Below are 12102 nucleotides of genomic sequence, written 5' to 3'. Positions count from 1 at the left end.
ATGTTCATGTCAGAGTATCATTACCATCACATATCTATCATTGTTAGTCATAATCATAAAAAATCATGAAAGCATGTTCATTAGTTACTATAATGGTTTCAGATCAATCAAATTTGAACCTCCTTCATGCTCCTTGGTTCACACCTATTTCAAATCAAAGTATTCATAAATAACCCATAACTTGCACACTTGAGACTTTGATCTCCATTTCCTTATATAGCATAGTCCTTAGCCAATACCTTGGGCCAATCCCTTAGTAATGTCGATGGTACTCTTTGACGGGATCAAATATTCATTGTTGTGTTCATTACTATGGGCTAATACCATGGTAAAGACGCCTGGTATTCATAATACCATAGTGCAGAAGCTATACGTGACTTCCCTTCATCATACCTGCATATATGCGCAACTTTTCTTCACATGACTCGTGTATACTTTCCAAAACTTCATCTTTATCAGCCTTTTGTCTCTGAACTAATATTCCTTTATCTATCTCCCTTGTAGCATCTCCATAACCATCATGTTGACAGCTTCATCAAGTAGGTTTCCATCAAGGACAACCTTTGTCCATTCTCTCTATCACACTGCATAATCATCATGTTGACATCTTTATCAAGTAGGTTTCCATCAAGGAAAACACATTAGTCATAATGCCAACAATCTCCCCCTTTGGAATTGATGGAAACCACTTTGGTGTTTGGTCACCACTACCTATAGATACCTATAAACACATTTGTAGACATACCAAGCTTCTCTCCAAGCATTCTGCTCCAAACACCAAGCTACTCTCCCCCTTTGACATCAAGGGAAAAGGGTTGACCAATGTTGAATGAAGACTTCTTTCTCCCTTTGTAGAGAGGATCATTGTAGGTATGATCTACTGAATATGAACACTGACCATACTCCCCCTAAGCATATGTTGAATCTTCTGGAAGATTTTCAATGAAGTACATGACTCTATGACTCAACCAAATATGAAATTTCTTATCACCAACGACTCATGCTTACATCAATCACCCAACACAGTGGGGTTACATATTTGACTCAACATTACATCAAATTCCAAAAATAATGGGATTACATAAGTGACTTGGCCCCAACAGTCCAAACATGAATAAGTTTTACAATGATTACATCATGGGTCTTTACATGACCTTTACATCAAGAGACAAATATGATATTTATGACCAAAATCAAAGCAAGAACTTCAACCATGGGGTAGAAAGACCATAATAGTCATCATAGAATCTTGAATCATAGGTAGTAGCAATATGAACAACAACATGCACATCCTCATCATCGATATGCAAGATAATACAATGCAGCTTAAATATCATCAACATGTGACCAAGTATGCAACATTACCAAATTTTAGCAACAACATAAGATTGCTCCATAGAGATCTGTTATCAACTCTTCCCCTTGACCTCATCAAGGTCAACTTGTTATTTCCCTTTGTAAGAAGAGTCTCGATCCACGTACGTCAAAGACATATAGATCTTTTGCAACACAGTAACATATAAGCATCAAGCAGTTATAGCAATAGTGTATCAATAACCATGTTTTTGTCTTCATGTAACATGCCTTTTACTCATATATAAAGAGTTATAATTTATAGGCAACAATATCATTCTCTTGGACTATTATCTTCATGTAATAAGCAAAAACTTCACCAATATGCAACACAAGTAGCCATCCATCAGTCATCATCACCAACGAAGCTTAAGACTATGCAATCAAGCTTTGTTAGTAACCCATCTCCTTGATCTCATATTTTCAAGATCAACATGCTCTACATACGAAGAGCCACAATCCTCAAGAAACATACCATATATATCATAACATCACCATGTAACATATGTGAGAACCCAGAACAACACTATGGGCATCATCCATAATTGCACCATATCCAACATATGCATCATTGAAGACATAATGACAGCAACATATTAGTGAGTGAAACTCATCATCATTAACTAATGTAAATAAGGACCATGGGATGCATATCATCTTCATGTAGAATTAACTCCACTAAGTGAAACTTTATCCAAGACTTTATCATCACTAATAACAAAATAACAGCATCATAAGTGTCTTCAGCAATAACAACTACACATCATCAATGACATATATACTTATTGTTATACAGGATTTACAATTGCAGACAAAAGTATCTCCCCTAGGTCGGTGGCTAACCTAGAACAACAGAGATACAAGGAAGCCAATGTTTTTCTTTAAGTAAAATAGATGACGGAGTGAGGCCTACCAAGAATATTTCACACACTTCGCTCATTCTTTATCTTGGAAGCTCCAATTCCAAATCTGAATGCCAAAATTAGAACCTACACGGTCATATAACACAAGCCAAGAAACTATGACATCTATGCAGTATCATCTAAGTACTTCATTCAATAGATCAATATGGTATTGAAATAAGTGAAATAACAACATCACATATAGGAAGGAGATTACAACCATAAGTAGTAGTTTACCTTGTAGAAGAGCTCCTGCAAGTTGTTGACTTGTCCTTTCCTTGTCACAGTATGCACCTCCAATCACCTTAAATGCATGAGATGTGTTAGGGTCCTATAATTTATAGGATCTCAAGGTGATTGAGTATTTTATCTTAGAAATATCTTATTGTAAATAATTGTCAATCTGCAAATGATTTCCCAATAAAAGAAAAAATAGAATAAAAATGAAAAGAGGGTATAAATAGAAAAAAAAAGAGGAAAAGTAAAAAGTATTGAAAAAGAGTAAAAGATACGAACCCCATCAAAAGAAAGAAAAAGAAAAAGAAAATAATATTGAAAGTGTTGCAAATCTAAATTCCACTATTAATAGACATTTTCCTTCATGATTGATAAATAAAGGTTGTGTGCAGCTTGTTTAAAATTCCACAATGACTAGTTATTTGTTTAATCATACAATATAATCATGGTTAAACATGTTTCAGATTCTATAAATTAGACTAGAAAATAAAGATTTTCCAAACAGTTTAATCTTGGCGAATCAGTAGTTAGGTATAAAATGACATTGATTCAACTATTTAATCTAAATCAATAGGAGAAATAAGTGATAGGATTTAGGTAGTTTTTCGTTTTTCATAAAAGAAAATAATTGTGGGTTTGCTAGTCTAATTGCACCCCTTTAGAAGAATAAAAAAAAATAGTTTAGTTAAAAGGTAGGTAGAAATAGTTAGTTTTATAAATATACTTATGTGCCCTTTACCCTAAGTTTTAGTGATTTGCAAAAAGAAAGGCACAATGGGTATAAAGTGTTTTTACATGTTTCATATTTCAAACTTTATCCAAAGTTCAAAAGCAAGAAATTAAAGGCGCATATGGACAAAGTTTGTTTTGTCGTATATGGTTAAAGGATGTTGCTATCAGAACATCAGGATCCTCCGCCCTTCACGATCAACGACCCTTACCCTTTTCCGCCCCCCCACCACCTCTCCATCCTACCTTTACCACCAGGGGGGGTCCAAAAAAGTGATATTCTCCGTTGAGCCCCATCCATACATGTCACCTTCCCTTCATTTCACACCCCCCCTTGCCATACTACTTGCCACCTTCTACCCCATCTGAAAATTGCCTTCCCCTCATCCGCGCGATCATGTCTCTACCCTAACACCTCCGCCACTCATGTCCCACCACGTTTCATAGTCATTGCCCAATTAAATGCTCTCCCGATAGAATTACCGTTGGGAATTCAATTTTCTTTCCCGGGTAACCATTCAACCTTAACAATCCCATGCCAAACCTCCAACTGAAATTACCTCTCTACCTTTGAAAGCTTTGGAACCATCCTTTTTCTCCTTTCCACTAGCTTATTCTCCATAATTCACAGTTTTCTACAAAGCAACCAATTGCAAAACGATTGTTGAACCAGATGGGAATTGTCACCACTCTACCTTCTTTCCCCTGACAACTCATTTACCTCAAATTGTTCCCGATAATCTTTCCCTTCAATTAATGTTATTTTTCATTGATCTAAACATGCCTCCAAAGAGAAAAAACTAAGAGAAACCTATTAATCCATTAATCCCTCCATCCATAGACTCAGATCACATTCCTTTAGCTGACAGGGATTATAGGTTCAGTGAAACATAGTGCGACTGTGAATTTTTAGAGCTCTATTGTTGGCTAGAGGAAAAACATGTTGACAAAACAGATGAAATTGGACTTTGGGAGTCTAAACTTCCTCATGATATTTTCCCTCTAACCTTCCATGCCCCTAAATTCACCAGGAAATGTCAAACATGTTATGTCCCTAGCCAAAGATCCATTATGACCCCATCTGGTGAGATCATGTTTACAATTACTGCCCAATCCATAAACCAAATGATGTTAGCTCCCCCTGTTAGGTCGTTATACTACTAGTGTAACCCCTTATTATTATTAGTGCAACCCCCTTATTATATTTTTGTTCCCATGTAGTCCCCATATTGTTATTATTGTGCCCCATAGAAGCCCACTATTGTTATTATTGCGCCCTTACATTATTATTGTTATGTCGACTCTGATTATATTATGACCCCTTGGACTCTTATATATAGAAAGGAGGTCTTGTCATTTGTATCATCCAATAATTGTTCATTTGTGTAATGTAAAGGAGGTTGCCCCCTCGAAGAGGCTTATTTTGAAGGTGTTTATCTATCTTTTCTATCTTTTGTGAGTTGGTTTCATAACATTTGGTATCAAAGCTTTGGATTCTAGGGTTTTGCTGCTCCAAATAGGTCTTCATGGAATTTTCTCTATAATTTTTTTTCTATGATGTTTCAGAAGAAAAAAAATAAGCCCATTTGAGACGAAATCATTCTGAACCTCAAGTCTGAATTTCAAATCTTGTCCTACTATATTTTCGGATATATGACTTGAGGAAGTTAGGGTTTTTCCAAGCTCCAAAATTCCATCTCAAACAGTTCATCGTGGAATTTTCACTATATTTTTTTTCTACGAAGTTTTAGATTCTGAAATTAAAACCCATTTGATCTGAAAACTTGCTAACGCTCGGGCCCAGATTTCAGATTTTTCTTCACTATATTTTCGGAGATATGGTCCAAGACATTTAGGGTTTCTGCAGTCCCCTGAATTACATCCCAAACAGGTGACCTTGGAAAAATCGTCATAAATCTCTCTCGGAGCATCTGATTCAAATTTCATAAGAAGTGACAGAAAGAAGACAGATTTTAGTTTGTTGGGTATCATTTTCAGAACCTAAGGTTGAAACAATGACACACGGCACTTCATACAAGTTCGCTCTTCTGAAATGGTATATAATCAAGCCATCTTGGGAGATTTTACATAACCCTTTCTTGGAGAATCCAATTTCGATCAGACTGGTTGCATTGGAAATAGGACGAGGAGGACTACCACAGGTTGCAATTTCAAAATTGGAAGATCTATTATTAAAATGTTATAGTCGTTTCACGATTGAGCTCCTAAAATCAAGAAAAGGTGATATGAGGAAGTTTGATGGCAAGGATCCGGTAAATTAGATACTACAAATGGAATAATATTTTGATCTACATGAGGTGAAATCATTACAAAAGGTATGTATTGCATCATTATATTTAGAACCAAATCAATTGCTATGGTATTAAGGGCTTTGTTCTCGTAAACCACTTGTCACATGGTCAATTTTCATGAAGGAAATGATAGCACATTATGAGGATACAAAGAGAAACACCTTCTTTAGCCAATTGATAAATCTCAAACAAAAGGGTTCAATGGAAAAGCACGTTGAGAATTTTCAAAAATTGAATATAAGGGTAAATGATATTCCAAAGAAGCAAAGGATTGATGTCTTCATAGGGACTTTAAAGGATAACATTCAACATGAGGTTCGTCTTTGGGAACCTGATTCATTGGAGAAGGCATTCAAATTGGCAAGAAAAATTGAAAGCGGAATTATGGAAACAACGAATCCCACCACTCACAACTATAAATATGCAAATGTTTTTTCTCCTAGCCTTCCACAACCTACAAGGTTTACACCACAACAATTGGAAGAAAAAAGAGAAAAAGGGCTTTGTTACATTTTCGATAGCAAATACACTAAAGGTCATAAGTGTGCTGAGTGTTTGTGTCAGCCTTTGTAGCCTTCCTCCAGTGATCAAATATGCTCTTACAAAGTGATTTTAAGGTGTCAAGGTCAAATTTTGTCATTTCAGTGAGTCTTCAAGCAAAATTTGGTCACTAGGTATTAGGTCTAGGGTTTGCTTTCACTCTTTTCAAAGTTGCCCAAATGTCAGTCTATGTCACTATTCAGCTGAGTCTATCATCATTCATATGGTTTTTATCATCATGTCAAGTTCCATTGGGTCATTTTACAGCTTATTCATGCTTCAGTTGTGCCTTGGTAAGGTCCATTTCCCTCTCTTAGGGTTTTGGAGGTAATTTTTCTTGGATGGTCAAATAATTAGCAAAACTTGTATCCAGATGTTCATACACCTTCCCCTATCCTTCATGTACCTTATTAAACACTTCCCATCCCTTAAATCCGCCAAATTCCTCATTTTCGCACAAACCCTAGTTTCTTGCTACAACCTGGCAATTTTCTAGGTTGGGCCTGTGTTTTTCCCTTTTGGACCCCTTCCCCTCACTCGATCTCTAAGATTTAACTTTCCCCTACTTCCTAACATCCCTCCCTACTTCCAAAAATTTCCCCAAGAATTTAGAAGCCCCTTATCCCCTTCATTTCGCTTCATTTCGACAAAATCTCTTGTTCCACACATCGGGGTAGGTTTTACTCAAATGATGTTTCTGAGCAATCATAGATGAATTTGAGAACACTAAGAGAGGCTTTTGTCCAAAAAATTCCAAGGAAGAAAAACCTCGTTCACATTTTACAAAGATGTCATGGTTTTAGAGAAATGTCAAAAATACAATCGCCTCAGTAGAATTGATGCACCTCTGAAGTGACCTTGGGAAAATCAAGTTTTCTCCTAGCTTGGTTGGTCAAATGACTTTCTTGATAAGTCAAATGATAAATAGACACAAATAGGTTTCCAATGAGCTATCATGAGCTCAATTTGGAGTTGAGAAAGGCATTCAAAAGTTGACTGCAACAGCACTCTGCCTTGAGGCAGCCTCATTTGGCACATTTTCATCAGTCTTGGGAGATTTGATTTTTGACAAGGCAAATGAACTCCAAATTGAAAAATTACACTTGGTTTGGAAAGTAGACTCAAAGCCCTTTCCAACGAGCTATCCTGTGCCCAATTTTGACATAGGAAAGGCCTCCAAACGCCTCTTACAAAATGCGCTACGCGTCAGAGGTGTGTGCTACGCACTGAGGTGAGCGCTACACATTAGGCCTCACTGGCCAGTGTAAAAATACACAGGCGCTACGCGCTGAGGTGTGCGCTACGCGTTGGGTTTGGGCGCTACGCACTCAGTCATAGCACCAATTTTTTTTTTGTTCATGCGACCAGATCTTATCAAATCGACTCCAAAACTTGCAAGTAGGTGTTTCATGGCTGCTCAGTCAATTTTAAGTTGTTTGTAGTATGCTTGAGGTGGGAAATTTGATGTATTGGGTGTAGAAAAATGAAACCCTATGCTCATACCAAAATCGTTCCTTAGGGTTTTTAAAAATACATGTGGGTGGCTTTGTGAAGATTTTCTCATTCTCGATTGGTGAAATACAGTCCCATACTCATTTGTCAAAGTTTAGCCAACATTGCAAAGGGTGCACATTACACTTTTGTCCATTTGTCAAAACTTTCCTTGGGATCAAAACAGTGACTGTTTTATGCCAATCCACTGAAACAGAGTTATTACCATTATGGCTTGGTCCTTATGATGCTTTGGTAAACATATTTGGGTTTTGAGCATACATTGAACTTTTGATTTCACTACACCTGTATCGACATACATATTGCAGACATCTTGTTTTCAAAGCCATGTCAGACACAGATTCAGTTTATGAGCAGGAGGTAGAGGCTAACCGAGAGATTTGGCTTGAGAAAGTCAATCGAAATCTGGAGGAGTTGTTGGCGAAGGCCAATAGAGACAAAGATATGCTTCGACACATGAAAAATCATTATTGGGCTCACATGCATGTCGGCAACGCAAAAATGAAGATTTTGAAAAGCAGTTTGAGCAAAGCACTGAAACGGAGAAAGAGGCTAGATCCACTTCGAGTTTTGGCTGAGGCTTCACTGGCTGAGCATGACACATCATGGAGTGTCTTCGCTCCAAATTTGAGCAAATTTGGAGAAAATTTTGTCATTTTGAAATTTTGGTCTCAAAAAACAATTTTTTCCGCTCAATGGGTAGCACGCCTGCGCGCTCGCTTTTGATTGGGGCACTTGCTGGAGAAAAACCTTATATTTTTGGGTTTGTCATGATGAAATATACATGCTCAGTTATTTCCAAGGCATTTCATCAAGTTCTGGATGATCAAAAGGCCTAAAAACACCATGAAAACCACCTTGCTGCCACCTTTTGCAACAACAGGAAGTACTTCTGGGAGAATGCAGTTTTGGAGGGGAACATGAGCTCCAAATTGGAAAATTCCACTTGGGTTGGAAAGTAAACATCCAGGGCTTTCCAACGAGCTATCATGAGATCAATTTCGATGTCGGGAAGTGCCCCAAAAATAGGCTGAAAGGTGCGCTACGCATTGGGATCAGGGCGCTACGCATTGGGGTTTTTGGTCCAGTTTTCATCCTCCAGCTCAGGAATTCGGCCAGTTTTCACCAATTTCACTCCTTGATGTAATTTTTTACCCAACATGATGTAATTTGATGTATTTAAGGTAACATGGCACCTATCTACCTTCTTCTAGATGATTCATTCACAAATTAGCAAGCAATTAATGTAATGAATCAGTTTCCTTCTTTTTAGAGGCAGGTTGTTTTGGTCACCTAGATTCTTGCTCCATGTTTAGAATTTGTTGAAACTGCTCTTAGAAGGAGGAGCTCGACCCCTAGAGGTTAGGGAATGAGGTTAGCTTGATCTATATATGTAAATTTTCATTCAGTAGTACAGGTTGGACTCTTGGGAAGATTTTGGACACTATTGTACATATTTTTCATATTTTGGCTAAGGAAAGATTAGAGATTTTGCAGCACCTGTTGGGATTCTTGTGGCTTTGTGCGTTGATGGTGTGTTTCCTTCTGTAATTGTAAGTTGTTAATGTGTATCATTTTCCTTCTTTCATCTTCTGCAATTGAACAAATGAAGTGTTAAGGTAGAATCCATAGATTGTTATGCTCTGCCTTTAAGTTTGTTTGATTTTCCATGTTTTCATCAGTTTTAAGAGGATCCATATTCTCTTTTGCCCTCTTCAACTCCTTGTCATTCTGATCCGTCCATACACCTGATCAAAGGCATCAAGACTATTGCCTACCTCGCCCCAACTCGATCTCTGCAAAAATCTGACCTCAATCCCCGCACCCAAAATTGGTTTTCCCATTTCTCCAACAAAAAACTCAAAAATCTAAACCAAACTTTCTTATCTCTTTACTAGCCTAAAATCAGTATTAAATTTGAGTCATCTCAGCCCCTTTGAAGACCTTTTGCCGAGATAGACCCAGAGAGAGCCCTCTCCTGTCCTCGTAGGGCTAGCTACGAGGCTGAGCCTGGTTTGATGTGGCCTCGAGTTTTGCCTTCCTCTGCCTGAGGCGGATTCGAACACTAACATAGTGGCGACCATACTGGGGAAGAAAATAGTTTGTTTGTTAATGTCATTTGTTTTATAAGCTACAGACGGAGCCTGAAGATTAGCCAGGTAGCCTTCGAAACGCTTTTGCTTTGCATTAGCGGAAGTAGATAAACGCTGCTTCAGTCAATCTCCGGTTTAGCTTGTAATCGTGACATCTAACTTGTTAATTGCCCCAGTACATGTATCAAGTTCAGATCTGATTGTTGATGGTGGACAACGATCAGACACTGGCAAGGCTGAAATCATTCACCTGGCGACTTCATTCACTGAAAAATCCAAAGATCAATGCTTCATGGTGACTCCATTGCAGGAAGATTAGTTGCTTTGAGCTTTTCAAGATGGATCGGGTTGCAAGAAGATATGCTCCCATGAGCCAGGATCACATTCCCCAAGGTAGATTGGTCAAAGAATTTGCCTGTGTTCAGAAATGTGGAAGGTAATGACGCTGCTCTTCATCTGGTGAAATTTCACATTCATGTGCATCGATTAAAGATCAATTTTCCTGAGGACTGTTTGATGAAAATGTTTATGGCTACTCTGGAAGATGAAGCCCGATCTTGGTATGAAAGTTTGCCATCTGCTTCTATTTACTGTTTAAAGGATTTTCATATCATGTTCTTTGAAAAGTATAAAGAATCTTATCCATCCTTGATATTAGTTCAGAACTGTTGTAGCCATGTTCATAGTTTTATTGAAAATCTTGAGAATTTTTATGGGGATAATGAATTGATGGACGGAGAAATCATGGAGGCTCTGTACGAGAATCCATTTCAGCAACATGAAGAGAACCTAGAGGATTCCCATAGAGACGATCATGAAAATTTGCAACAGGACCAAGATCTTAGTACGATGGAAAATGAAACAATTTCGCATCTTGACAGTCAATAGGAATTGCATGAAATGGATCAGCAGTATGAGGAAAATCTGTATACTCCTTCACTTGAAATCAATGAAGACAATCACTATTTGAACAAAAGAAAACAAAAGGTATTATCTCCTCTATCTGAAGATGAGATAGATCTACATTTGAGAGGTCTTGTTCCAGTTCAAGTTAACGCAGATCTGCAGTGTGCACATGGTCAAGAAGGTGATGGTGGACCTTCTTCCTCTTCCGTAAAGGATGACAATTCTGTAAGCAGCTTTATAGATCAGCAGGTTGAAATTTGCTATATGGCTGAAATTGATGAAAGAGAAGAGCTTGTTTCAGATCTGCACACAGAAGAAGACAGCATGCAGATTGCAGAATGTGATAATGTTAGGGAAGCTACTTCAATTCTAGATTCAGATTGTGATGACCAAACATACCTTGTGCTGAATCCTGAAAAGGAGAGTTTTGTTGTTGAGATCATAGACAGGGTTTTTGATCCAAATGTTCTCATGCCATCAAAACAGAGCCTGCATGAGGAGGTAATTCAGTCAGTTCATGAAAAGCAAGATGAGATCTTCATTCAAGTAAGTGAAACAGTTCCTTTGGATGAATTTATGGTAGATGATAGAAATGTCATTTTTGCACTTCAAGAATCAGCTGCAGTTTCTTTCCTTATTATTGAAGAATGTAATAAGGAACTTGATAATTTGGTTGTGATATCATATGAAGATGACCTACCATATTGTCAGACTACAGAAGATCAGAGCATACAGGATTACCTTTCATATTCTTCATATGTTTCATGTGTTGAAATGTTTTTACAAGAGGAGATCTGCTCATCTACCTGTTCAGAGTTTTTTGAAGCCCAGGAGCATACTTTTACTGAAGTACATGATAAAGACAGATCAGAATCAGAAGAGAAAGACTTGTTTCTTCAACAGGAGGTAAATCTTCATGTTTTTCAGGATCCAATGGCAGATTTGTTACAGTCAGCAGTGAAAGTGATTATTGCAGTGTTCAGTGATGAAGGAGATCATGGTCAGCTATGTTTTTGGATGCCCAGTTATCAGTTTGTATTGTTGACCAACAGATCTGATCAGGGAAATCAGTCAAGAAGCCATCTGCTTGATTGGTTACATTGGAAAGCCAATTATACATGATTGTACATATTTCATTAGTATGCAGGTGGTTGTCATCATGATTCCAAATCTTGATGGATTGTTGCTGTTTTTCCAAAAGCTTTGTAAAGTCTTGTTTTAAGTAAGTCATGAGTCATTTTTGTTTGGTCTGTTGAGTCAGTTTTTTCAAGTTATTTCAGTTTGCCATCGAGTCGGTTTGAGTCAAGTTTCATTTAAGTTTCAATCGGTTTTCAGTCATGCATTTCAGCTTGAGTTTTTGACTCCATTGCCCAATGGCTGAAGGCACTGTCTAGCTCTTCCAGAGATCTGTCGTTCTTGGCACCTCCAAGGAGCCACCATCCCCATTGGAGCAAACGTTAGTGTCAGCCTTTGTAGCCTTCCTCCAGTGATCAAATATGCTCTTACAAAGTGATTTTA

The sequence above is a fragment of the Pinus tabuliformis genome, chromosome 1_2 (assembly GCF_031772625.1).
Source record: "Pinus tabuliformis cultivar Carrire ecotype Pingquan chromosome 1_2, CPIR1, whole genome shotgun sequence".
Lineage (NCBI taxonomy): Eukaryota > Viridiplantae > Streptophyta > Pinopsida > Pinales > Pinaceae > Pinus > Pinus tabuliformis.
Note: the sequence above shows the minus strand (reverse complement) of the source record.